This window comes from Palaemon carinicauda, chromosome 13 (assembly GCF_036898095.1).
Source record: "Palaemon carinicauda isolate YSFRI2023 chromosome 13, ASM3689809v2, whole genome shotgun sequence".
In the NCBI taxonomy this organism is placed as follows: Eukaryota; Metazoa; Arthropoda; class Malacostraca; order Decapoda; family Palaemonidae; genus Palaemon; species Palaemon carinicauda.
In genome coordinates, this window is record NC_090737.1 from 145,634,040 (window position 1) to 145,647,512 (window position 13,473).

Sequence of the window (13,473 nt, forward strand, 5' to 3'; positions counted from 1 at the left end):
TTTTAATAAAGACGAAGCTGAGAACTAATCTCCATTCTGAAGATGAACTACGTTGTGCTTTATCGAAAACATCACTGCAGATTGAGATTCTGGCGATGGAAAAGCAGTTCTAACCACCACATGAATGACATGAAGAACATCATTGTTTATTATCAAGATAATATTTGTGTTACTCATATCAATAACATTCTATTATGCAGTGTGTCTTATATAAAGAAATTATATATTATACATGAGTGCATTTTTGGGTTTTTGCTATTCAATGATAAACAGTGTACTTTAATCAATTATATTCTTTTATCTAAAAAAAAAGAATATACAGGTAGCTTTGATATTTGAATGGGGTCACAAAAAGTATGGTCAAGCTGAAATGGGGTCACCACTGCGATATACCTTGATTATTCCTTCCACCTTGAGCATTGAAGTCACCAATAACAATTTTCATTTCTCTCTTTGGGATCTTATCTATTACACCCTGCACTTCTTCAGAGTATAGATATTTCCTTTCTTCAGGAGAATCATTTCTTGGTGCATAGCAAACTATAATACTCATATCACACTGCTTTGATTTATAAGCTGCATGTAACAATCTACTATTTACAACTCTCCATTCTGTTAATGCCTTTTTTGCTATTGGTGTCATCATCATTCCTATCCCCTCTCTTCCAACTCTACCTGTTCTTCCTGAGTATATATATATATATATATATATATATATATATATATATATATATATATATATATATATATATATATATTATATATAAACATATATATATATATATATATATATATATATATATATATATATATATATATGTGTGTGTGTGTGTGTGTATATATATGTATATTTCCTTGGTCTGATATTTCTTTACCAATACTCTTACAACGTGTTTCAGGGCCAAGGTATCCAAACTATATTTCATAAATTCATTCTCCACCTGCTGTAATTTCCTCGTCTGATCCATGGTTCTAACATTCCCCTTTTGAACGCAACACAAATGAGCCCCGCCAAATCAGCTAGGTCATTTGAGCGCCGACATTAATGCGCGATAAATGGTTGTCGATTAAAAACCATCTCTCTCTCTCTCTCTCTCTCTCTCTCTCTCTCTCTCTCTCTCTCTCTCTCTCTCTCTCTCTCTCTCTCTCTCTCTCTCTCTCTCTCTCTCTCTCTCTCTCTCTTTGTCTTCGTTGTGTGGCTATTATAATAGTTGGTTGTAATCGCTAAAATCATTCCAATTTCAAAACAATATTGAGATAGATCTTCTGATTTATTCTGAAAGAAGAGGAAAAATTAGATGGGACTTATTTAATCTTTATTTGTTATGACATGTGAATAAAAATATTTATACAGAATCATAAAAAACAGAAATTTGACCTTTTGAGTGTTTATATATTCCTGCAAAAACCACAAAATATCATCAAAACTATTCATAGTACAACTTCCCTAGTCTAACATTAAAAGATAGTCACATGCAGGGAAATTTTCACTAGCATACATGAGCTATATCTATTTCCCCTATATCACTTGGCGCCGTCAACTCCAATCCTTTTCATTTCAGTGGTTGTTATAATCTCTGCTGAAGGGGTTGATTCTTTGAAGAACAGGATACAAATTAAACAGTGTCTTGAATAACTTGCCTTGCTTGAGCATTTCACGAAACCGCATCATTGATAAGCTATCCACTAACTTTGCAGATCTTATCTACATGATCGTGATCACTGTCAGTTGAGCATTCATCTTAAAAAACGTATGTCCTCCTTTCTTTGCACTTTCTAGCTACACAATGCCTTGACTCTTTACTAATCTTTACTAATAAATGAAAAGTGCTTTTCCTTTAAAAAGTTCTTTTTTTTTTTTTAGTTCCTAAACATAAAGATTTTAACAATAGTAACAAAGTGTTTGTAATAGCCGAACAATAAACACACGCACACACACACAGAAAGTGGTATTTACTTTTCCTAAAAGGAACGATTTTAACGGTGGTAACCAAACCACTATTAAGACGAGAGAGAGATATTTTTATTAAGAGACTGGACCGTATTTTGAAGTTTTGGCGCTCTAATGTTGGCACTCAAATGTTACTGCGCTCAATTGTCTTGTGCTTAATTGCCGCCGCTAAATTGTCAGCACTCATTTGTCTTGGACTCAAAAGTCGGCTCATGGATTCCAATTGCTAATTTTAAATTTTTCTTTAGTATTTAAAAACCAGGAGATTATCAGCACCCCGCTACGCCCCGGACTGGGGACCATTCTGACATTTTTGCTTTCCATAGACTAACTAAACCCATATTATATATATATATATATATATATATATATATATATATATATATATATATATACATACATATATATATATATATTTATATATATATATATATATATATATATATATACATACATATATATATATATATATATATATATATATATATATATATATATATATATATATAGTTTTGCAAGTAGAAAAGAATGTAAACAAAACCTTTATTTTTAAGACAAATGCAGTATTAGTAAGTCTACGAATTACTTTTTCTACTTCTGTGATTTTCTTCTTACCATCCTCACCTTGCGACTCAAACATATATCTATTTCTTAAGGTGCTAAACGTGGGGCATTCGGTCAACAAATACCTCACTGTCAGGGGTACTAAACAGTCGTTGCAAGATGGCTGATGTTGCCCATTCATCAAAAACTTGTATGTCAAACGAGTGTGACCAGTAAGGAGAAGACGAAGAGTAGTCTCCCACTTCTAGGGCATCATGTTATAGCTCAAGGGAGATATAATATTCGTTATTTTTCTCATCTTATTTCAATTTAATCTATCCCAATGCTGTTGGCAATTATTATAAATCAAATTCTTAATACCAAGTATAAAATCACTACAGAGGATGGGATACCTTCTTAGTAGCAACTGATGTGGAGGATTAATTTTTGGTTTTATTTTTATTTATTTTTTGTTGTTTACCAAATCCAGAGAGAGAGAGAGAGAGAGAGAGAGAACTTCAAAAGTTTAAAGTTGCAGCAAATGTTTTTATGTTGAACATACTGACATAAGTGTTTTTATACTTATACATGAATCATCTGTTTTAATGTTGTTAATGTTTTTTCAAATATTTTATTTTAATTTTTCATTACTTCCTATATCGTATGTTTATTTCCTTGTTTCCTTTCCTCGCTGGGCTATTATTCCCTGTTGGACGTCTTGGGCTTATAACATCTTGCTTTTCTCTAGGGTTGTAGCCTGGCTAGTTATAATGATAATAGATAATAATAAAAAAAAAAAACATGTTTTTAACTGAAAATCATGAGGGTGAGGAGATTTTGGGTGCAACTCAAAATATCTTAAATGACTTAGGCTAGAGAATTAGGAAGTCTTTGCAACCTAAACCAATACCGAATGATAGAAGACTTTCAGTAAAGGTCTAAAGGTAATTTTCCAACATTAACCAGGAGACTTGGGACAGGCGAGGTTCTAAAGGCTCTTATGGCTAATCTGATACCAATGTGTGGTATATAGTCTAAAATCTGTAATTGGTCTGGGTTGACTGAAGAGTATATTTCACACCCATCGCTAATTTTTGAAAAAAAAAATTAAGCCTTTTATAACTTTAAATGAATTTTGCAGTCTGCCCCCATGATGCATGGGACAAAACTTTTAAAATATTTAAGTCAAGACATTTTACTTCTGAGGCTTTCAAGTGAGAAATCCATGTCAGGCTGCAATCAAATATTAATCCTAAAAATCTAGCTTCACTTACACAAGGGATCTGTTGACCTTTGATGTACATATCCAGGTCTAGATATACAGTTAGAATAAAAAGATCGCCTCCACTCAATTGAAATCGTTCATCAAATGTCTCTATTGTTCCCATGACAAAACAGTTATAGAGGTGCTCTTCTTACTACTTCTACGAAATGGGCGGAGCCTTCTCCAACCTCAGCGAATCAGGCAGGAAAGGGCCGTCTTTGTTAGCAAAAGCATACAATTATTTGAAATCGAGTTGCCATATTTCAATTCTGTATTGTCATTTGATGTCTCAATTATCTATTAAGAATACAAAACACACACAAGCAAATATATATATATATATATATATATATATATATATATTATAGGTAGTAGGTTGGCCAGGGCACCAGCCACCCGTTGAGATACTACCGCTAGAGAGTTATGGGGTCTTTTGACTGGCCAGACAGTACTACATTGGATCCTCCTCTCTGGTTACGGTTCATTTTCCCTTTGCCTACATACACACTGAATAGTCTGGCATATTCTTTACATATTCTCCTCTATCCTCATACACCTGACAACACAGATTACCAAACAATTCTTCATCACCCAAGGGGTTACTGCACTGTAATTGTTCAGTGCCACTTTCCTCTTGGTAAGGGTAGAAGAGACTCTTTAGCTATGGTAAGCAGCTCTTCTAGGAGAAGGACACTCCAAAATCAAACCACTGTTCTCTAGTCTTGGGTAGTGCCATGGCCTCTGTGCCGTGGCCTTTCGCTGTCTTGGGTTGGAGTTCTCTTGCTTGAGGGTGCACTCGAGCACACTCTCCTATCTTGTTTCTCTTCCTCTTGTTTTGTTGAAGTTTTTATAGTTTATATAGGAGATATTTATTGTTGTTACTCTTCTTAGAATATTTTATTTTCCTTTTTTCCTTTCCGCACTGAGCTATTTTCCCTGTTGGAGCCCCTGGGCTTATAGCATACTGCTTTTCCAACTAGGGTTGTAGCTTAGTAAGTAATAATAATAATAATAATAATAATATATATATATATATATATATATACAGTATATATATATATATATATATATATATATATATATACAGTATATATATATATATATATATATATATATATATATATATATATATATATATATATATATATATATATATATATTGTAAGGACAGTGAGACGAGCTATCACCAACAACAACTGACGGTTTATTCAAACATGTGCGAGAATATAATACAAGGTGCGGACGGAAAAGTAGCATACGCGCAGGTGCCAATCTGGCTGGAACTAACTGCCACAATATGTGTGTTTTTTTCACACGTACAAATGCTTGAAATACAAGTCAATAGAAATAGGTAGCGAAATGATAAATACATAAAATTGTAGCTCTGAGGGAGCGGAATAAATATATACAGTGAACCACAGTGTGGCGAAAAAAGAATTTAAATGAAATGGAGAATTCGATGAGAATGCTGGACGACGGAGGGAGCGATGTCCTTACAATATAATTATTTTTCAATTACTACTTTTTCGTAGGAGGGGCCAAGTAGAGACTTTCCATGGAAGGATCAGGAGAGAGTTTCCTCTTAACCAACCCCTGCCATGGCCAGTCTTGCACTGAAGAAATAAGAAAGGAAGTCAATTCTGATTTAGGGGTTGTGGAGAAGGGTTAAATGGTGATTCTTGATACAGTCTGTATGTCATTGTATTATTGCTTAACTGTTATTTGATAACGGTTAATGTTGTAGCAAATATTTCTAACCGTATTCATTATTAGTTGATTTGTAAAGATAGCTGCAGTAGAATAAGGTATCTGCTGTTGTTGGAAGTTTGATAAGTAACGAAATTTAAGTATCAGCTTTGCATCATAGATAATTCAATGATGAATACACTAAACACTGATGCTACATAGCACCTCTAATACAACCAGAATTTAGTATTTCGTATGGAAAAGAAGTTATATTGAGGTAAATGAAGACGTTATTACATTCTGGCCAAAGCTTTCAGAAATTTGTTTTATTGACAAATCAAATAAAAAACAAGCTATTTAATCACGGAATGACGTCATTTTCCGAAATTTGGCCATGAAACTATGATATACTTATTTTCCCAAAATGTATTTCCCTCTAATTTGCATGGGAAAATGCATGTGTAGAAGGCAAAAGCAGAAAATTATTCTCCATGGTAATACGGTAATACCCTGACTAAGTTATCAATGATTATATATATGCTAGTAGCTTTATCTTGAGAAATTACACAGCTTGGAGATCAAACTGACTTATCAATTTCATGCACAACGTTCTTGTAATATTGACTCAAATAGGATTAGCTCTGTATGATAAAGTCCTTATTTACAGCGCCCTTTTGTCCAAGTGATCAAGTGGCCGAGTTAGTACAGCTGTGTGCGGCTGGATGTGGGCCTTTGGACCAGGGGAATAACTCCAGGTGGATAGATGGCCGCTTAACGAGCGAGCAAACACATTACTCTCCAGAGAGGCTCTGTTTTGGAGTTTTCGAGCAATAGCTATCCATACCAGCTCCACAGCCTATCAAGGTAGTAGATAAACAATAGTTGGGAGTAGGTTGGCCAGAGCACCCGCACCCATTGAGATACTAACGCTAAAGAGTTATGGGGTCCTATGACTGGCCAGACAGTACTACATTGGATCCCATTCTCTGGTTACGGTTCACTTTCCCATTGCCTGCACATACACCAAATAGTCTAGCATATTCATTACAGATTCTCCCCTGTCCTCATACAATTGACAGCACTGAGATTACCAAACAATTCTTCTTCACCCAAGGGATTACTACACTATAATTGTTCAGAGACTACTTTCCTCTTGGTAAGGGTAGAAGATACTCTTTAGCAATGGTAAGCACATCCTCTCGGAGGACACTCCAAAATCAAACCATTGTTCTCTAGTCTTGGGTAATGCCATAGCATCTGTACCATGGCCTTCCACTTTCTTAGGTTAGAATTCTCTTGCTTGAAGGTATACTCAGGCACACCATTCTATCTAAATTTCTCTTCCTCTTCTTTTGTTGAAGTCTTTATAGTTTATATAGGAACGATTTATTTTAACGTTGTTACTGTTCCTGAAATATTTTATTTTTTCCTTGTTTCCTTTCTTCACTGGGCTATTTTTCCCGTTGGGGCCCCTGGGCTTGTAGCATCCTGCTTTTCCAACTAAGGTTGTAGCCAAGCAAGTAATAATAATAATAATAATAATAATAATAATAATAATAATAATAATAATAATAATAATAACACCGCTGATATTAAAATATCTTGAAAATAAATGTTTGATTGTCCTTTTAATCACTAAATCACCCAGCTGAGGGGCGACACCCTTCGATTCCTGAATATTTTCTCCCAGTCTTTAGATTTTATTTTCTGAGCTCCTTCCTCTTTCCTCTGATATGTCGAGTTAGGTCTTTTTCTTTAACATTTGTTCTCGTTTCTTTCATTCTTTAGGCATTTATTCTTTAACATTTGTGTTCCTTTTTTAATTCTTTAACATTTTTATGCCTTTCTTTCATTATTTAATCATTTACTATTTATTAAGCATTCTCATTATTTGCAAAATGAATGGCCTTCGGCTCCGGTGGTCGTTTTATGCCGTCAATTTTGGTTCTTAGCTTCTCACTGTCCCTCCCGAAAAGAAATCTCTCCCGAGTGGCAGCTTCATATGGAACACCTAAACTTGACCATTCCAACCTGGAACTATTCTATATTTGTGTGAAGCCAAGACAAGATATTCATTAGCTGCATACAGAAATAAGGCATTTAGAGCACGGTATTTCATTTCCCTCAATCTTCGTTTTTACAATGTCCATCAAAACTAAAAATGAATAAACTTGCATTGTGAAGCATGCTTCCATAAATAAGTGGTGTCACTCAGATTTTATACATTATATATCTCATTCCTTTATCATTTCTCCAGTTAACAAAAATATCTTGGTTAATTTTAAAGCAAATGGTTAAATTTTTCTACAGAGTACTGTATACGGAGGACTAAAAAATATAATGTAATAAGTATCCCCAATTTGATCATGCGGCCTTGATAATTATCAAGCGATAAAGATTGAGTTAGGGATGTAACAAAGATTCTACTGTATATGTTTGAAACCTTAGTTCTGTTATGTATTTTGTGCTGTAATACTATCTGCGCTATAGGTATTAAGAGTAATGTTGCACAGTAATGCATTGATAGAACATGTTTAGCCATACAGAATAAGTGTAGTAGCGTATGTTATGAAGGATTTAATCATTTGTTAGTTATCTGAAAGTTAGGATGTGATTCTTTTTACTTTTGTATTGCAGTGGGATTCAATCTTTTATTGATTGATGCTCATTTGTTATTTTTGTAGTGTTGTGCACGAGTTTTGTTTACATATTCTCACTTGAAACCTACAAGTTGTTAGAGAAAATCAGAGATGTAAGCCTGAGAGAAATTAAACGTATTGTAAGAAGAATTTTCTGATTATATCCCATCTACCTAGAAGACAAGTCGGCGAAGATGCTTGGATATGAATATTCTTAATCAATAATAAACATTGTAATTCCAGGTGAGTGAGCTGATATCCAGTAAGTGTAATGCAGGCCAAACATCACAAGTCCAAATGTTAATGCTCGCCATTTTTGGCGACGATCACGGACAGTGAGACGGCAAAGCTCAAGAAAAGGGAATGTAAAATAAATGATGAATAAAGGCCAGGTGGCTAAGGGTGTAAATTTTGAAATGACCCATCCCCTTGAATCTGAATAATTTGTGGAGTATCTTAGAGTAATGCATCCTTATGTATTACAAAATGTTGCATTCATAATTAAAACTGAAAAAAAATCTTTAGCAGTCAATCTAGCATTTGAAAAATAACAATGACCTTTTATATTGGCAGCATTGTATAGTAATGCTCAATAAAATTTGATATGCATAAATTTCTAAAACGAGTTTATGTGCTGTTATATTACTTCTCTCTCTATATATATATTTAATGTGCATATAGTTGTGCCGATTATTGAACATTTATGAATTTTTGGAATTAATGAAAGATTATAGCTCTTGTTGCGTTTTCTTTATATGGACCTACTGTTCACAATAAAAGCAATATACCTCCATTTTAAGCCTTATTTTACAGACTTTGGTTTGATAGATTACTGGGGGACAAAAATTTTATTCACAGTGAGAAGGACTGTGCAATTACATTTCTTTGCTCCTATGTGATTTACAATCAACTCAATTGTGACAATTAATACTTTACTGTCACAATTCACTAACCATCACTCTTAAATACAAAAGGGGGAAATTTACAGTCCAGAGGCCGGAGAACTCCACACGTAGAATATAAGTAATTTATGGCCTACTCTAGCTTTGTCAGGTCTATAGTCATCTCACTCTCAGGCTCTGTTCCAACTCCGTCCCAGCTACCCTAGCGAGATGCTGGACAGGTATTTTACGTTAATGTAATTAGACAAAATAAAAAATGGGAGTAATGATGTAAAGTAGTTTAAAAGTTTAAAGATAAGGATCTTTACCTTCGAAGCAAATATATTAATGCAAAGTTCCTCGCTGTTACCACCTATAGACTTACTTAGGTTTACTTTAAATATTGGGTATTTTGTCCCGCGATCAAATATTCAATTCACACAATAAAATAAATGAGGGAGCAAAATTACGAAAGAGGTTTAATTAACCTAATATTGATTTATTCACAAATTTACATTAAAAGAAAACGGACATCTTAACAACACAAAGATGGAATAATAAAAGGAATGCAAATTAAAAGCAATTCAAAATGATAAAAATGATGGGTTAGACACGTGGTCTGCAATAATCAAAAATCAAAATGGGGTCGGGCACATGGCCCACGTGACCCAGAGACTGTGCTAGTCTCAAACCAGAAATTAATATCCAAGAAAAATATATACACACAATCCCACCGCACACAGTCCGAATAGTGTAAAAGCCAGTTATTCTAAGAGAGTTAAAATTAGTCTAAGCTAAGAAAATATGGGGGAAAACTAAATGGCCATTGTTGTAGTACCTGCACTCCTTTGAGATTAGTCCTATGCCCGTGATGGCTGTTGACCTAGTTGCACTCTTTACTGGCCCATCCCAAGAATCCTCGTTTGTGGCAATAGGTTTCCAGGTTCCACTCCTTCACTGTCTCCAGCTGGCAGCCACAGAACTCCTTGGTGAGTCACGTTTTGGGGGAGGGGGTGAGCCAGAGGTGCACGGGTTCACTGACCAGGCAGGTCAGTCGTCCAGGCCGGCTTCTGAACTAATGGGGCCGACACTAAGGTCGACCAGATCACCTGGCTTCACCTTGCCAAACAAGTGACGGTCATGATGCGCACGGTAATCCATTGGGGGTGCCATATCGGGACTTCAGGACAAGGCAATGTATTGTTGCAAGGAGTGCAGAGGAGGCAGGATTTTGTACTAAATACTTTAGAGAAATCTTGCTGCTCTAAGGGAGTTTATATATACAACAATCCTACCTATTCTGGCTTGCTAGAAATTAATAGTTTAAATGATTAATTAGCAATGGACTGGTGCGATGGGCATACATCTTAAAATTAACAAACCTTAATTGGTATTGAGAAATATAAGATGCATTAATTCAGCAGTATTGAAATTTATATAAAAATTAAGTTTAGGAATTTAATCTCGACCCATGTAGATTAAGGAAAGAACCAACATACGTCGGGGTTACACTAAGGCCCTCTGTTGTACGTATCAACGCTGTGACGTCACGAGCATGGCGTCGCCACTGTCAACAAGCTTTAGTTTAGAATAGTCCTCCCTATGTTTGGTTAAAGAAAACGAAATGTAGGAGAGAACGTTTAAGGGGTAGCTATAGTATTAGTAGAAGAGAGTTAAAAATATGATTGAAAGAAGAAGAGTGAAGAAAATTCGGTTTCATTGTAGTGTATTACATGGCAGTGTATCCTAGTATTCCAACTACTTTTTCTTATAGGAAAAATTATGCTCCCTTCGAAAATAACACTCGTTCCCGTCGCAAATGAATAGTTACAGAAATATATATACATCTATATCCTCCGATAATGGGGGACCCCCTTTGGGAACCCGGGGTTTTGGGTGGGGAAAACATACTGGGGAACCTATATATAACCGTAAATCAGTCCTTTTCTCCTCTATACATTTCCTTCTTGTATTTATTATAACCGTAGGAAAATACAAATCAGTATAACTGGATATATTTGGGAGGAGCCGTTTCAAAGGTTATTTCTTGTAGTAATACAGTAACCAGTGCTGCCAACGCCTGATGTATATTAAATGTTAGCATTCCATACCTGATGTAGATCAAATGTTAGCATTCCATGCTAACATTAGCACCCATTTGTTCGTACGTTCGTTCGCACCAGTTTCCGACCTGCGCATATATAACCCCCCTGCGCAGAAGTTTCTCTCCCTAATTACTCTTTTTTTACCGTATTATTTTCTCATTGTATATTCCCATTCACTATTATTTATCATACATTCCATTTTCCCTTCCTATATTGGGTTTATTTGTTTGGTTATTTCCTTTCCCATTTGTACGTACGTTCGTTCGCACCAGTTTCCGTCCTGCGCATATATCACCGCCCTTCGCAGGAGTCTCCTCTCCCCAATTACTCTTTTTATTACCGTGTTATTTTCTCATTTTATATTCCCATTCAATATTATTTATCATTCATGCCATTTTTCCTTCCTATATTGGGTTTATTTGTTTGGTTATTTCTTTATCTCTTCCCGGTTGCACATAAATTCTTACTCTGGACTAGTTTTTTTATCCAGTTAATTCTCGGTATGATCACCTCATTTTATATTGCCATTCAATATTATTTACCGTTCATTCCATTTTATCTTCCTATATTGTTTTTATTTATTTTTGTTGGTTAGTTCCTTTTCTCTCCTCTGTGTCTTATAAATCTTTTCTTTGGTCTAGTTTCCGTATTTAGTTCATTCATGTTTACCCCCTTGTGTTCTTTGTTTTTCCCTTAACCAATCACCACTCTAGGCCTATGCAGATATCTCCCTACCCCCCCCCTTCCTTTATCCCCTTGACCGCTCTTTTCATACCCTTTGTTCCAATGCCTTTCCCGTTGTAACCTTTGACCTGGTGAGACGTTCTTCATTACTAGAGCGGTTTCTTTTTTCGTATTTTGCGATGGAGCATATTATAGAAACTTGTACCGGCTGCAGTATTCCGTACCTAAAAGCAGTGGCTCAATTCCATGGTGATTTTTTTGATGCTTCAGGTAATGTTGATCATTTTCTTAAATCTCACAACGTTATTCCTCAGCGTTTAAACTGCCCCAAGTGTCGTTCTCTTTTATCTTATAGGGCAGACATTCACGGGTTTTATTGCTCTACTGAAACCATCATTCGTAAAACTAAGAAGAATCGCCGTTGTGGTTATACCGTTAAAGTTAATCCGTCAGTCTCTTCCTTCCGTGTCCAACAAGTTTCGTCGTTTTCTTCATAAAAGTAAGTCATTCCTCAATAGTCATTATTCGTGTTTTGTGACCGGGGTACTTCTAGGCAAGGTTAGGTGGGTTTGTTAGGTTCTGTGGCCTTTCTGTACTTTTTATATATTGCGTAACACTTATATGGAAAAATTATTTAATATACCTGTGGAAATATTTAGTAGTTCTACCACTAGTAATGACATCGTGTCGTTGGTAGTTCTGTGTACCATTCGTCACCGTTGGTAGTACTGTGTATCAAGGTAAGTCATTCCCCAATTCTTATTATATGTGTTTTGTGACCGGGGTACTTTTAGGCAAGGTTAGGTGGGTTTGTTAGGTTCTGTGGCCTTTTGGTACTCTTTATTTATTGTGTAATAGTTATATGGAATAATTATTTAGTTTACGTATGGACAGATTTATTATTTCTATCTCTAGTAATGTCATCGTGCCGTTGGTAACACTGTGTACCATTCGTCAACGTTGGTAATTCTGTCAACCATTGGTAACGTTGCTAATGTTATCGTCCCCTACATCTGTTGTTTAAATATTTTAACTCAATATATATGTCAACAGTGTTAATATTTATATGGTTCATTTGTATTGTATTTCATTGTGTGATTTCGCACAGGAAATATATGATTTCCTATAGTAGATATCGTGATTTAACTGGTTTTCACATTCATTTCATCCGTAATAACATCAACCAATTCGTCAACTTATAGCTAACCGAATTGGTTGATCTGTTTGTTTGCGATTGAAATGAACATCAAAATCGGTTAAATCACGTTATTTGCTATAGGAAATCATATATTTCTTGTGCGAAATCACTCCATGTAATTCTATACAAAATTACTGAAAATTCTTCACAGACACGACTTTTTTTCTGTCACACTATTTATCCTCGGACCTTGACTCTATATGAATCGTGAGAACTCGAGGAACCCAAATATGATAAAACCTCCATCTGACCACAACTGAGAATATTAATTCTCTGGCATACTTCCATTAGCACGACATGGCTTGAGTCCAAAAAACGGCTTTGGCATAGGAAAAATCTATTTTTGGGTGAGATAGCCATGTCGTCCTGATAAACCCGCCCGTTACTTTTCATCCCCTTCCAATTTTCAAAGTGAGGTCATGTGTCATGCACTGGCTGCTACTGGGATGGTGAACCAGCGATCGTGTTTGTAGTAGCGCACTGGTATCAGAAGTTGCAACGGCTCTCTCACCCACGTATCCA